A 16,151-nucleotide genomic window follows, 5' to 3' on the forward strand; every position below is an offset into this window, starting at 1 on the left:
GGGAGAGGAAGCATGTCCTCTGTCCTCAAAGACTCATGGAACTATGATTGGGGAAGCAAGGTTATGATGGGGCCTCATCTTTCCTCTGGCAGGAGAGAAGCTCACCTGTGAAGATGGTGCCAGGGAAGAAGACAGATCAGGTGAGATGAAAATCAACAGTGAGTCTAGAATGGGGGAAAGGTCAGGAAATACAAGATGCTCAGACTGTAATGATCAGTGAGAACCATAATGAGAGAACAATTAATGAGACAGAAGAGGGTGAGAAATAGAATAAATGATGCAAAAAATTGCCATCAATGCAGGAATGCATGGTGATTAAATTATTACACACACATACATGCCTCACACCTCATCTGCAAAGAGCTTCCTTCCCCTTTTGTCCTTGTTGTCATCACTGGATCTCAGACAGGAAAACAACCAAGAAATCTCCCACCCAGTATATCAAATGGAATGGAGTTGCCCCCTGATGATCTAGGTAATACCTACTTGGCTTTCCTTCTGGTACTTTAAAAGTTCCTTGAGCCAATAACTGCAGTCTGCTGTGGATATTGTCTTGAGATCTTTCATTAAGTGTTCATCATCCTTCTATGTATTCATGATACCACTAGCTTCATGATCAATCAGTGTCCAATTCAGATTCATTGTATTGAGGATGAAGGTGTACATTCCACTGATGTTAAATCTCCAGGAGGCACCAACAATTTTTTTGTGTTCATACTGAGAAAGCATGGTGGCCTGTAAAGTGGGCTGACCTGTGAACCACACACAATACCATCATGCTTCACTCTCATAGATCCATCACTTCTCCAAAGGTCAGGACTTTCCCACTGGCTTATGAGCCAGGATCATTTCCACATGACTTGTCCTTTGTTACCCACTGGGTACCACATGCTTCCAAGGTTGGACCAACGCTCAGCTCTTTCACACTGATACAACCACCATCTCATTCCCACATTTGCTCTCCCCCTCCTCTCTCTTGCCACCTGTCTGCCTCAGTATGGATCCCACACTTACCACTGATCTTGGTAATCTCTTTTTTAGTGTTAGCCATCATCTTCCTGAGCTCTTTCCACAAGTATTCCAGCTTTTGGCTCATATCCGTCCACACTTGAGTCCCATTTGCTGCATTTTCCAGGTCACCCAAAGGTTTGAATTTGCTGTCCTTATATTGAAGGAAAGGCTCTCCATCCACTGAGCACTGCCCTTCACAACAGGACTGCCCAGGTGTGGTACCAGCCTTGACAATGACGTTACAACTAAGAGAGTTTGCATCTGTGAGAGAAACAAGCATTTGAGCTACAAAGAGGGAGCAGAAAGTCACAGGACTCATGGTCTACGACACTAGATGACACACAGAATCCCTCTGAAGGGCAAGAAGGCAGGAAGAGAAGCCTCTAGTCAAGAAGTCCACCAGCTTCTGAATCCTTGTTTCTGTGCCATCTTTGACTGTCTTAGGGTGGTAGAACCCTCAGATGCACACTATGTTACACAAAAGATTTACCTCACAAGTACTTTTAGTGACATATATGAGGTATTAAGGACTAAAATACATTAAACAGTATCTGTGCTCCTGGGTCTGAGATCTACTGAACAAACAGTGAATGGAGGCATCATAGAACACATGGTAAATTCTACATGGAGTCTGGGAGTTTAGGAAAGGCATCCTGGCATAACACTGCCACTTGTCATGGGAGGGTGAGGTGCCACCTGTGAGCATAGTACTCACTGTGTTCCCACTGGGCCCCTTCACACAGCAATGTTGGGCATCAGATGCCCAATTCTCCCACATTAAACCATACCCCTAACTCATTCTCAAAAAAAAAAAAAAAAAGATCTCTATCTGTGACCTGCTTGACGCCCTCAACCTCTCTCCCTGTCCTCCGGCAGTTGTTTCCCTGCACACTTATGGCCCCTGGTCTCCAGGACTTTCCCTACCAGCAACAGAAGACACAACACCATAGAGCTAGTCTGTTCTGCAGGCTGCACAAACAATCAAGCAAGACCTAGTGAGACATGGACATATATATTCTCCTGTGTGTTTGTGTGTGTGTGTAGATCTGAAATCTAAGCTAATAATTTTTAAAAGAACTTTTAAAAAGTTTTCAATATAATTATCCTAAAAATGCAGTTTTTTTTAAAAAAAAACCTCTTTCCTTTTTCACACTTTAAAACTTCTGCTCTGAGATGCGCTGCTACAGGCTTGGGGACTTTCTTTCCTGTCCCTTTCAATCAGTTTCCTCATCCCTTCTCCTCTTTGCCTCTGTTTCTTTTATCTCCGTGGTTTTCCCCAACTCTAATTTCTCCTTCCTACCACTCTTCAGTCTTAAATTTATTCTTTAATGGCTTGGATCCTTTCTCACACAGTACCCACTTCTGGAAAATTGGTGGACATGAACATGAGCCCTGTGAGCCGAGAACTAACTTTGTGGTTGTAAAGCAAAGGTCACAAACTCAGCTCTTTAAGATGGATCACAATGAAATGTGTAGCAGGGATTTCTACAATAAAATCCAATTAGAAGTTTGGTGAAATGATGCTGTTTCACCAAAGCAGAAATAGGGATTTATGAAGATGATGGAAAGAAAGCATCCCTTATATAATAATGTCCAAATATGCAATAATAATAATAATAATAATAATAATAATAATAATAAAATCTTAGAAGGAAACAAGTACAGTCAGATCTCCAGATTTTAGTTAGAAAAATATTTCTAGAACCTCCTACAAGTGTTTCACAGCAGTATTGACTAGACAAGGTCTCTATCTAAAACCCTTGAGACTCACCAAGTAGGCTAGACAGGCTTGAAACTGACTCCAGGGTTCTCCTGCCTCTGCCTTCTTAGTACTGACAGTAAAAGCACACAACATTATGCCTAACTCTATTATAGGAGCTCTAGAGATCAAACCCAAGTCTTCATTGATGGGGGAGAGTCTTCTGTTCTGTGTTAATTTCATTGGTTAAATAAAGAGACTTCCTTGGCCCTTTAACAGGACAGTAAATTAGGTAAGTGTGGTAGACAGAACAGAATTCTGGGAGAAAAAAGCTGAGTCAGACAATCGCCATGATTCTCGCACAGGACACAGAGGCAGGTTAAGATCTTTCCTGGTAAACCACACCTCATGGTGCTACATAGATTATTAGAAATGGGTTAAAGCAAGATGTGAGAATTAGCCATTAAGAGGCTGGAACTAATGGGCCAGGCAGTGTTTAAAAGAATACTGTTTGTGTGTAATTATTTCTGGGTATAAAACTAGCTGTGCGGGAGCGGGGTGGAATGCAGCCTGTCGCCCTTATTACTACACTTCATGATTGTGAAGCAGGCCTGCTAACACTCAACTCTCTCCCCATGCTTTGGACATATAGTACTTAATAGTAAACAGCCAGAATTTTCTGGAGGCAATGCCCATGTGCTCCAGGAGTGGCTTGCAGGAACCTGGTCAGAGTCTGGTCCATACTGCATGGAACAGAAAGTCCAGAACTTCTAAAGCTGGAAGTGAAGGGTGTGTATAAAGACTCAGTACATATCTGATATGAAATATGTCCATGGAGAAGCATCAGCAACTACTGTTTGACAAGCATGGAAAGATGTCCAGAGAGAAGGGCACAGGCCTTGGCAGATGCCCAGGATTAAAAACTACACAAGGCCATGGTTGTGGTGGTTTGAATAAGAATGGTCCTCATATGCTTATATATTTGAACAGTTAATCATCATGGAGTGGCACTTCCTAAGAGGGATTAGGAGTGTGGCCATGTTTGAGTAGACATAGTAGTCTTATTGGAGGAAGTGTGTCACTGGGGGTGAGTTTTGAAATCTTAGAAAATCAATTTTAAGCCCAGAGTCTCTCTACTTGCTGCCTTTGGATCTGGATGTAGAACTCTAACTGGGTACCACCATACTCCTCATCTTGAGGATCATGGACTAAACCTCTGAAAATGTAAACAAGCTGCAATCAAATGCTTTCTTTTGTAAGAGTTGCCACAGTCAAGGTGTCTCTTCACAGCAATAGAACACTGAACAAGATCATGTTTCTCCCTTAAGTTGCATTTGGTAGAGGGTTTATCCCAGCAACAGAATCAAACCAGAACAGCACACGCCAGGTCTCCTGGATACTGCAGGGCTCCAGGAATGGCTTCCAGGACCTGGTCAGAGACTAGCCCATACTACAGAACAAAGAAAATCTAGACTTGTTCAATCTAGCAGTACAAGAGTGGGGATCAAGAATCTCAGAGAAATAAATGTGCCAGAGTGGATGGAACAGCAAACATATCCAGGGGAAGTGTGCAGACTCCATGCTGTCTGTGGATGCTGGAGCATCCCTGCTGAGAAGCACAGAGGGAAGGACCAGGGAGAGGGCACCGGCATTGCTGTATCTTGGGGATGTTGATGGCTCAAGGCTGGGGTGGGATTAGGATAGATTGCTGAATCTTGGGTGTGGTGATGTAGATGTGTGGTTTGGTAAATTCTTTAATTTCTGTGTCTTGTGTTCTTCCTCCTGGGACAACAGTTTGGTGACTCGTTTAGGGACTCTCCGTTTGGCTCCATTGTCCTTTCTTCCCTCTGTGGATTGTTGCCGCGGACCAACATTATGGACACATCTGGAAAGGTTTTGCAGTGACAGTCAATGCTCCAGACTGTGAGTCTGAAAGTACTCAAGCCTTTACCTTAGGAGAGAAGTATGACAGGCATCACTTCCCTTGTAACCCAATGTCCCATGACTACTGACAAATGAAGGGGGTTTTGAGGACAGACCACCCAAGCCCTTCTCAGACAGACCCATTCTGGGGTCAGCAGCCTCTCAGTTGCATGTGGCACAGAGGGAAGGGAGGCAGAAAGAGTAGACACGCAGTCCTAGTTGACTGTGTGAAAACACCTTTGCAGTTGTGTTTGCGATGAGTACATGGTAAGGGTCCCTCTCAGGGCCAGGACGGGAGTGCATGCAAGTGATGCATTCAGAAGCTTGTTACGTTCAGTTCTCATTGTCTGAGAAGACAGTATATTGAACATGTAACCAGACAGTCAACAGGTCAGTGTTGGGGGCTGGGAGAATGGCCCAATAGGTAAGGGCCTTGCTATGGAAGAATGAAGACTGGAATTCACATCCCCGATACCACGTGGGACACCTGTTCCATGTCCTCAGCAGACTACCCTACCAAGAACCAGAGTGAGACCCCAGTCTGCTCCTTACCTCCTTGGGGATTAGATTTTTCTCTTCACATACTTGTAAATGCCAACAATGACAGATAGGGTGATGATGATGGTGCTGATTACTGCTATGATGGTAAATATTTTCTTATTGGAAAACTGATTGGAAGACAGAATCTGGGTGGTGGTCATGGTATATGGAAGCTGGGTGATATCCATGGCGCTTGATGTTGGTCCTTAAAAAAAAATCAGCAAAGTTCGGGATAAAGCTAAAAACAACTCCATCAGCATCTTCTCTCTCCATTCAGTCTGAGGGCCTCATGTGTAATAACTGTTTATAATTCCTGATAGAGAGAGGAGTGGAGCTGTGTGGGTAATGTTTTTGCAGAGTTTATTTCCTTACCAAAGAAAGCAAATGTCTATCAAAGCATTAAACAATATGACATACTTAATGTGGTAGAACTTTCTGGATGGTGACACAGTTGGTGGTGTTTAATTGTGCCAGAAATGATAGTGAAGCCTTTCACAGTGATGTGGAGCTGGTACAAGGGCAGCTATCAGTGAGAAGGAAAGTGTAGTTGTATAGTATATGTGTTTTAACAAATGAAGCTGCCTGAAGATCTGCAGGCAAAGGGAAGCCACACTTTTAATGTCAGGATTTGGTAGACAGACGAAGACAGATCTTTGTGAGTTCAAGGCCACCATGGGCTACACATGATCAATCCAGAAACAGATTCAAGTGGTGGTGCCTCACACCTTCAATCCCAGTACCAGGGAGTGACATGTCTTTAATCCCAGCACTCGGGAGGTGGAGACAGGAATGATATGGCTGTGGGGAGAGAGGAATATAAAGAAGAGACAGGAACTGATGGGAGCATGTAGTCTGAGATTGGTGGAGAGTACTGCAGGAGGGTCCTTGTGTGTCTGAGTCTTGATAGAGGTAAGATTTTTCTAGTGTCTTGGCTGCTTTGCTTTTTTGACCTTCAGCTTGAACCCCAACATCTGTCTCTAGGTTTTTATTATGTGTGAATCAGAAAAAGATATAAGTTTACAGTGATGCTGACTTGAGGCCCATTAGCAGGCCATGTAGTGTCTGGGCCATTAGTTAGTACGAAATGAGAAACACTGGAGGGTGAGATGAGGAAGAGGAATCCTTGTGGTCTTCACTGGATCTCAGACAGTAAGACAAACAGGAAATCTTCCACCCAGTCAATCAAATGTGATGGAGTTGGCCCCTCATAATCTAGATAATACCTACTTGGCTTTTCCTTCTGGTGCTTTAAGAGTTCCTTGAGCCAATAACTACAGTCTGCTGTGGAGATTATCATGAGATCCTGTATGACTGGTTCCTCATCCTTCCATTTATTTATGATACCACCAGCTTCACGATCAATCAGTGTCCAATTCATATTCACTGTGTTGAAGATGAAGGAGTACTTTCCACTGATGTTAAATGTCCAGGAGGCATCAACAATTTGTCCTTGTTCATACTGAGAAACCATGGTGGCCTGTAAAGTGGGCTGACCTGTGAACCACACACAATACCATCATGCTTCACTCTCATAGATCCATCACTTCTCCAAAAGTCAGGACTTTTCCACTGGCTTATGAGCCAGGATCATTTCCACATGACTTGTCCTTTGTTACCCACTGGGTACCACATGCTTCCAAGGTTGGACCAGTGCTCAACTCCCTCACACAGACACACTCACGATCCCATTCCCACATGTGTTCTGCCCTTTCTCTCTTGCCCACTGTCTCTACCTCTGTTTTTGATCCCACACTTACCACTGATCTTGTTTGACCCTAGTTTGGTGTCAGCCAGCATCTTCCTGAGCTCTTTCCACAAGTGTTCCAGCCTTTGGATCATATCTGTCCACAGAGGAGTGGCATTTACCGCTTTCCCCAGGTCACCCAAAGGTGTGAATTTGCTATCATTATATTGAAGGAAAGGCTCTCCATGGACTGAGCACTGCCCTTCACACCAGGACTGCCCAGGTGTTGTCCGAGCATTGACAATGATGTCACAACTAAGAGAGTGTGCATCTGTTAGAGAAACAAACAAGAGAGGTACAAAGAGGAAGCAGAAAGCCACAGGACTCAAGATTCTGTGACACCCAGAATCCCTCTGAAGGATAAACGGGCAGGAAGAAAAGCCTCTAGTCAAGATGTCACTCAGCTTCTGTATCCATATTTCCGTGCCATCTTTGACTGTCTTGGAGTGGGAGGACCCCTCAGATGCATAGCATATCACAAGGGAGATTCATCTACAAGTACTTTTAGTGAATTTTGTCAAGTGTTGAGGAACTAAATCTGTCAGATAGTATCTGTTCCAGGGACTGAAAATCTACTGAACACACAGGGAAAGGAGGCATCATAGAACACGTAGTAAATTCACATGGAGCCTGGAGTTCAGGAAAGGCCTCCTGGACTATGCTGCAACTCGTCATGGGAGGGGAGCTATCACCTGTAAGCACAGTACTCACTGTGTTCCCACTGGGGCACTTCACATAGCAATTTTGAACAGCATATCTCAAATTCTCTCCCGTTAAACCACATCCCTAAGTCATTCTCAAGAAGAGATCTCTGTCTGTGACATTCTCTAAGCCCTCATCTCTCTCCTCTTCCTCAGGCAGTTGTTCCCCATCACACTTATGGCTCCTGGTCTCCCAGATTAACATCAAGAGAAGACACAATATCCTAGGGGTGTTCTGTTCAGCAAACTGTACAAATAAGTAGGAAGGGTCTAGAGGGGCATGGGCATGTGTACTCCCCTGTCTGTGTGCAGACATGAAATCTAAAATTATAATTTTAAAGGAAGTTTCAGCAACTTTTCTATGTAATTATACTAAAAAAATGAAGAAATGTTTTTAAAAAAGCCAAAAAAAAATCCCCCCCTTCCTATCTCTCATCCCAAAACTTCTGCAATGAGGTGGGTTGTTGCAGGTTTGGGGCCATCCTCTCCTGTCCCCTTCAACCAGTTTCTTCTTCCTTCTCCTCTCTGCCTCTTCTGCCACCTGCTTCTTCTATCAGTGTGGTTCCCCCAACTTTCTCCTTCCTCCCATTCCTAAGGCTTAAATTTGTTCTTTAATGCCTGGAATCTTTCTCACTATGTACCTTCTACCGGAAGATGGGTGGACATGAACGTGAGCCCTTGTGAGCCGAGAACAAGCTCTGTGGTTGTGAACCAAAGGTCACAATCTCAGCAGTTTTGTGGATCAGATACAATATGCATCAGTTGCCTATAAGAAAAATCCAAAAAGCCTTGGGACTCACCAAGCAGGGCAGACAGGCTTGACACTGACTCTGGGGTTCTCCTGCCTCTCCCTTCTTAATATTGACAGTAAAACCACACAACGCCATACCTGACTCTATTACAGGGTCGCTAGGACTCAAACCAAGTCCTCTTGGTTTTGAAGTAGGCCCTTTGCCACTCAGCTCTCTCCCCATGCCTTGGATACACTAACTTTCCATAGTCAGGGAACAGTCAGTATTTTCTGGAGACAATACCCACGTGCTCCAGGAGAGCTTGCAGAGGTTGGGCCATACTGCATGAAACAGGAAGTCCAGAACTTCTAAAGCTGGAAGTGAAGGGTGTGTGTAAAGACTCAGTACATGTGCCAAAGGATATGTGATATGAAATATGTCCACTCTGTCCATGGAGAAGCACGGATGACCCTTGTTTGCCAAGCATGGAAAAGATGCCCAGGGAGAAAAGCACAGGCCTTGAGAGATGCACAGGAATGAAAACTACACAAGGTCAGAGTTGTGGAGGTCTGAATAAAAATGGCCCCATAAGCTCATATATTTGAATGCTTAGGCATCAGGATTTTGGCAATTCCTAAGAGGGATTAAGAGTGTCTCCTGGTGTGAGTAGATGTAGCCTTATTGGAGGAAGCGTGTCATTGGGGGTGGGTTTTAAAATCTTAGAAAAACCCATTGAAGCCCAGAGTCTGTCTCTTCTTGCTGCCTTTGGATCTGGATGAAGAACTCTTAGCTACCATATTTGCATGGGTACCACCAGGTTCCTCATCATGAGGATAATGGACTCAACCTTTGAAACTCTAAGCAAGTCTCAAATAAATGCTTTCTTTTCTAAGAGTTTCCATGGTCAGGTTATCTCTTCACAGCAATAGAACACTGAACAAGACCATGTTTCTCACATAAGCTGCATATGGTAGAGGGTTTATCACAGCAACAGAATGAGACTAGAAAAACACATGCAAGATCCCCTAGATGGACTGCAGTGGTCCAGGGATGGCTTCCTGGACCTGGTCAGAGACTAGCTCACAGCACAGGACATAGAAACTCTAGGCTGGATAAATCTGGCAGTAGATGAGTGGGGATTAAAAATCTCAGAGAAGTGCATGTGCCAGAGTGGATGGAACAGCAAACATTTCCAGAGGAAGTGTGCAGAGTCCATGCTGTCTGTGGATGCTGGAGCATCCCTGCTGAGAAGCACAGTGAGAAGAACCAGGGAGAAGGGCACCAGCATTGCTGGAAGCTCAGAGATGATAATGATGGTTCAAGACTATGCTTGGTGTTAGGAAACTGGACAGAAAAACCCCATAGAGTGAATGGTCAAGAGAAAGTAACATCAAAGGTAGTATTCCATTGATGAGAAAGAGGGACCCACCTTAAAGTCTAAGAGGAACATGACTAACAGAATGCCAAAATCCCAAATACAGAAAGATGGTTAGCCAAGCCAGACGTGGCTGGGTTTTAATAATGAAAGACGAGCTGGGTGGTGGTGGCAAATGCCTTTCATTTTAGCACTCGGTGAGGCAGAGGCAGGCCTATTTCTATGAGTTTGGGGTGATCCTTGTCTACAAGGTAAGTTCCTGGACAGGTAGAGGTAAACAGAGAAATCCTGTGTCCAAACAAAGAAACAAACCAAAATAAAAACTAAAAACAAGCAAAGAAGAAGACAAAGCAGATGACCGAGAGGCTGAAAGCTGCTGTCCCGTCAAAACCTAGACTCCTGTGCCCATTGTTTAAACTGAACCATTTTGGCTAGAGGGGTGGTGCAGTGGTTAAGGGAACTTCTTGAGCTTGCAGAGGATCCAGGTTTGATTCTCAAAAACCACGCATGGTGGTTCATCACCGCCTGTGGTTTCAAATGTCCTCTTTTGATTTCTGAGAGCACTAGGTCCATATATGGTGCACAAGTGTACATGCAGTCAAAACATAAAATAAATCTAAACATCAATTAAATGAACCACTTAAAGGACACCCTCAGATTGGCCTACTAGTAGGACCGATCAGGTCCCAACAAGATCCCATTCAGCCCAGCAGCAAGTGCAGTCATTCTTTTGCACTGCTTCATTACTGCCCTGTCACCCAGGGATGAACCCCCAGATGCTCCTGTGAGTGTTTAGTGTGGTTGTTTGAATGAGCCTGTCCTCTATAGAGTAGGGTGCTTAAATACGTGGTCCCCAGTTGGTGGCAGCTTTTTGGATAGGTTTAGGAGGTATGGCTTGGCTGAAGGAAATATGTCATTGGGAGTGTGTGACTTTGAAACCCATTCCCATTTTTTCATCGCTGGATCTTTCTTGAGGTTTAAGATGTGTGTTCTCAGCTAAGTATAGTATCACATGGCTCCCATGCAAGCACTTGAGAGGTAGAGTAAGGCAGATCTTTATGAGTTTTTGTCCATCCTGTTCTCCATAGTGAGTTCTAGGACAGCAGGAAATATACAGGAAGACCTCATCTCAAAAACCCAAACCAGCAGGGTGGTAGTGGAACATGCCTTTAATCTCAGCACTGAGAGGCAGAGGCAGGAGGTTCTCTGTGAGTTCGAGGCCAGACTGGTCTACAGAGCAAGTTTCAGGAGAGGCCAGGACTAGAAAAATAAATAAACAACAAACAAACAAAAGTGTAGTCCACCAAGAGGTGTGCTATACTTAACAACAACAGCAACAATAACAAAAAACAAACCAAACTAAAGCTATGTGGGCTCTAAGCCTCCTGCTCCCGCCACCATGCACCCCAGGTGCCATGCTTCTCTGCTGTGAGGTGATGGACTCTTGTCCTCTGAAACTCTAAGATTCACACCCTTCCTTCCTGTGTGACCGTGGCCTTGGTGTTCATCACAGCAGCAGAAAGTGACCAATACAGCTACTGTATTAGTACTGAAGTCTTCACAGAACAGACTGTCTCTGTTATACCTGCTCAGCTCTGCTCTTGAAACCTGAGAGCAGCCAGAGACAATAAACCAACAAAGAACATGGCTGGATCTTCCTCTAGGACTCTCTGACCCAGGACAATCTGTCAGCGTGAGGGGTCAGTTCTCGGAAATGACCCTGTGTGGACTTTATGACTAATTGGAGAACCACGTTGCTTGGTGACAGCCTGACCCACCTATAGCAGGGAAAATGCCCAATTTCACTGAGGCTCCTGACATGGTGATGGATCCACAGAGAGTGGTCTGTGGTCCTGGGCTATGAGAAGGCCCATCAGGCCCCCGGCAGACATCATGAGATGATCTCTTTCCCACTAAGCTATTAGGTGGACAGTTCACAGTCAGAGAAGATGTCCAGAAGAGAGACATTGCTGCAGCAACAAAACATGTCACTTGTGTATTGAGAGCTTCCTAGCAGGGAGAGATAAGGACTCTTGTCTGATAGAACATCTCCTGTTCTCCAGATGCTTTTGGAGATCTTACCTTACCTAGAGGAAGAGACTGAAGTTAGTTCTCAAGTAAGCTGCCACCTCTTTCTCAGCAAGCTCCTCAGGCTTCAGTAGTGACCTCTATGGCCATGGGATCTAAGGAAACCACTGGACAGCAGTGAAACATCAAAAGTCCCTAAATCCAGGGTCTCTTCGTGTCATTTCGAGCTGACACAGAAGTCAAACGCAGCATAGAAGCCACCGCTGTCTGGGAAACACACAGCTTTCAAAGTTCTGAACACACTCTGTGGCAATGGGCACCAGTTCTGAGACATGGGGTACACCCTAACTGTGGTCAGAAGAATGATGGTAGCCACATTTGCTGTCCTATTCATCAGCTTGTTGTGTTCTAAGTCTGTTACACCAAAGGTAGTATTGAGTATTTGGTGCAGGATGGATATGGTGAGGTTTGCCAGGTTGAAAATATTTAGTGCCTGCCATTTACAGGAATAAAAGAACATACTCCTGCCCAAATGACATCGTTATTGGATGCTGGTTTCCCAGAAGGCTGAGTACATGGGTCCTGGGAGGCAAGAGTAGAGCCTTCCACATGTCCTTGTCTAGTACCATTGCCAGAGTGCAGTATAGTCAGCCCTGGTTAGCTGAGGTGCTAACCCACAGATTGTTACCTAGTGGAAAAGGAGCTGGAAGGCACTTTATGGTTGAGGGGTGGAAAAGGTTAGAGGGGCAGGGAAGGGCGCTGAGCCAGCTGGTGGTTGATGAGTCTTATGGCATTGAAACTGAGCTTTGTGATACAAAGTTGTAATCCCAGCACCTGGCCAACCTAAGGAGAGAAGGGATTGCTGCAAATTCCATAGTGTGGGCTATGGTGTGAAATCCTGCCTTTTAAGAAGAAAAAGTGAGAGAGAGGGTGGATGTGACTGCTGTGTCCCTGGAAGCATCTATTGTGATATGTGGAAGAATACCATGGAATAGTGGGAAATAAAGTTTGAGGGCAAAGATTTCCAGAAACGTTGGAAATACTTCTGAGGCTGGGAAGAAAGTCTTCAGAGCATAGACTGCCTTATGTCCACAGAAGCTGAATGAGCCTCCCTGCAGGGTGTCACACTAGGGTTTCATGGCTAGATTTAGGCTTCCTTTACCCCCTCCCCAGTATGACTGATTGCTGAGCATATCAGCTGGATTCCCCTATGGCATCTTGTCCCCCGCCCTCCTTATTTTCCTTTCTGACAAGGTAATTTTCCTAGTCTTTTCGTGGACTGTATAAAATTGGCAGGGCTTGGGACAGTTAGCCCTGCTGGGTTTCTTTGTGTTCGGGAGCTTCCCAGAGAATGACTGCTACCCTGGGATTCAATAGCCTGGTTCCCCCCTCCTTCACCTTCCCACTCCCTGTACCCCTCAAGTTAGAATATAACAACTCACCACTGATGGGTGTTATGGACCACAGACAGATCAGTAGAACCCAGAAACACAGCACCTTAGAGGAAGGATAGTTCTGGACAGCTGCATTTCTTGACATATCTTGAGCAACAAGTTTAGTATTCATATCTGTGGAGAGAAGCAGTGAGGGCTCAGGGACGACCCGCAGAGCACCCTGCACAAAGATGCACTGACTTTTCACTGGGTACTCTGCCCTGGTGCATTTATAGCAGACTGTTGTGGTCCCTCCCTCTGGGAGGCGGAGACTATCTCATCTGAGTGGAGCATCCCTGCCCTGGTTGTAGACCCAGGCTCTCACACCTCTTGGTCCCTCCCTGGCACTCTCCCATGTTGGTAACTGAAGCTGCCTACAGTTGCAAATTATGGCCCTACAGTCAGTGTTTTTGTGGGGCAGGACGAGATTCTGGCAGCTTGTGTAACTTAAGGCCAGTCATGCCCACAGTAGCTTGAGTCACACTAGGAGTTTCTCTCCTGAGTATTGGACACACACCTGCTTTAGCTTCAGCCTCACCAGGAGCCTCCCTCTCAACCACCTCACCCCACCCCTTCTGAGTTCCCTTCTGATCTCCCTTCTGCACTTTCCATCACCTTCCCTCTCTCTACATCTCAATCCCAGACTCACGTTCTCCACCAAGTCACTTCCCTTCAACCTTGTCCTCCCCCCACACTAATTGTCCTAATGCTTGGCCCAGAGCTCAGCACTCCTCATCCACAAGGTGCCCTTGTCACTCTCCCCTCCCTCCTCTCTATCTCCTTCCTTTACCAACATCCCCCTCCCCACTGGAGACCCTTAGTAACTATCTTGTCACCAAAGTTGTGCTTTTTCTCCCTAACTCTGTGACACTGGACCCTAAGACATTTAGGAAAGTTCTGCAATCACAAAATTATTCCAGTACAAAGCAGATTCAGTTCTGTAGAGAAGACTCAGAGGTTAAGAGCCCTGACTGCTCTTCCAGAGGACCCACATAGGAATTCCTTCCCCTCTTTTGAATTGTTCCCTGAGCCTTAGCTGTGGGACTGTTTGGAAGATTCATCCCTTAGGAGTGTGCTCCTCAACTCTGCATATTGTCTGTGGTTTTCTGCAGTGGTTTTCATTCTTTGCAAAGAGACATTCTCTTGAAGAGAGTGAAGAATACATCTGTTCTGGTGTTTAAGGACAAATGTTTATAGATTGATGTTAGAGATTATGCTGATTTTGTAAATTAGTGGTTGTGGAATCTCCTTCAGTAACCATGACTTCAGCACTTATTAGTTAGCTATGTTTATTATTAGTTTCCTGTACTGTGCAGGCATGATGTCCCTCCTGCTTAGCAGGTCTTAAGTTCAATGAGAGTGATGCTGGATACCATCAAGGTATGTGTGCCAGTTCTGCACAGATAAGAGTTATTGTGGCATGCTGCTCACTGATGTGGTCCATAGGCGTCAATAGCTGGGTGGGGCTATTGGTTGCCGCCCTCCTGTGGAAGCTTGAATAATACTTTTTGGAATTAAGAAAGGTAGTCCCTTAGGGAGGTGACTTTAGGTCAGTTCCGGCTTAGTGGCCTCTGGGCCCTGTCTCTAAAGTGCATGGTGTCTTCAGGTAGGGTCTTACCTTTCAACGGGGGGAAAAGAAGGGCAGGAGCAATAGGCTTGTGCTTTAGTAGCCTCTTGACAGCCCGTTGGACAGCCCTGACCAACAACTCGAAAGAGGGTCTCTCCTGACTGGTATTGGGGTTCTTTTAGGTAGTCTCCTGGAGGGAGCGCCATCAACCCCCATGAAAAAGTTCATAGAACTACATATGTCAGTTATACACAGATTTATGTTTGTTATAATTTTAGGTAAATAGTTAATACATGAACCCTTGTCACCTTTCCTGCTGTTACTCTACCTCCCTCACGTTTCTCCTCCTGTGTTTACCTCCCCTCTTCACTAAGTAGAGGATGCTTTTCCATATTCCCTATCAGCTCAATTGTATCAATTCTGATTCCCCTTTACTCACATCCCACTTTCTTCTGCAATGACCTCCCTCTCCCCCCCCTACGCACCACCTTTCCATGTCCCTGTCAGATTGCCTAACTGTTAGATCTCCCTAATCTCACACCCAAGATTCTAGTTCTGCCCACTCTTGATGTGTTACAATTTTTGGGAACAGGGAGTCTGCAGCTCTCCTTTGACATGGACCTTCACTAGATCCTGAGACTCAGTATCTGTCTCATGTTGTATCACGGTGACAATCAAGGGCACCTGGAGTTCCCAGACAAACAAGCCTTTTCAGTCACCTCCACACACTAATATGGGAGATTTTATCATCTTAACATCTTCCCACAGGATAAAATGTTAGTATTCAGGCATCTGGACTGGCCTGCCCTTAGGGTCCTGACAGGATATACCCTCAGCTGCAGCCCCTGGGAGCACCTTCTGTGCACATTTGCTGTGTTCCCTTGTGAAAGGCGGGCCTTGGCCTCCTCCTGTTGATTTCTCTTCTGCCACTCTTGTCTACTTGCCTCTGCTCAGTCTCTGTCCCTTCCCAGCCCCCTTCTCTCCTCTTGTCTCTGTCCCTTTTTAGCCCCTTCTCTGTCCTCTTCTAATAAACCTTCCTAGTGAGCCGTGATGTATGGCATGACTACTTCCCACCATTTTCAATTGAATTGTAACCTTGGTTCCCCAAGATTAGGCAGGCCCTACTAGGACTTCCTCCAGCCCGCTGGCAGACGGAGGCACTCCGACACACTGAACCCGGTCCAAATCTGACAGACAGCCCTACTTCTCCAACTAATGGATCGCTGGGTCCCTCTGTCCAACCCTGGCATGATTGGTGAGTTTCCCCACTTCTCTACCTCTGGCCATTTCCCACGTGTGAGGATTCTCTCTCAAATGTGTCTTCTTGCTTCTCAGACAAGTCTTAGTACCAGGCAATCCAGGTGTCTCTCAGACTCAACCCAGGCCCCAGCTCTGTATG

General features: G+C 45.4%; 1 long non-coding RNA gene across 1 annotated transcript in view; it reads left to right on the plus strand.

The window, feature by feature from the left end:
* LOC142835843 (uncharacterized) overlaps positions 1–15,944 on the plus strand; it is a 91,897-nt gene extending 75,953 nt beyond the window's left edge. Inside the window, exon 3 of the long non-coding RNA XR_012907945.1 lies at positions 15,862–15,944. This is a non-coding gene — a long non-coding RNA (uncharacterized LOC142835843). The remainder of the gene's footprint in view (positions 1–15,861) is intronic.
* Positions 15,945–16,151: the final 207 nt, after the last annotated feature.

This window comes from Microtus pennsylvanicus, chromosome 1, assembly GCF_037038515.1.
Source record: "Microtus pennsylvanicus isolate mMicPen1 chromosome 1, mMicPen1.hap1, whole genome shotgun sequence".
NCBI classification, from domain to species: Eukaryota; Metazoa; Chordata; class Mammalia; order Rodentia; family Cricetidae; genus Microtus; species Microtus pennsylvanicus.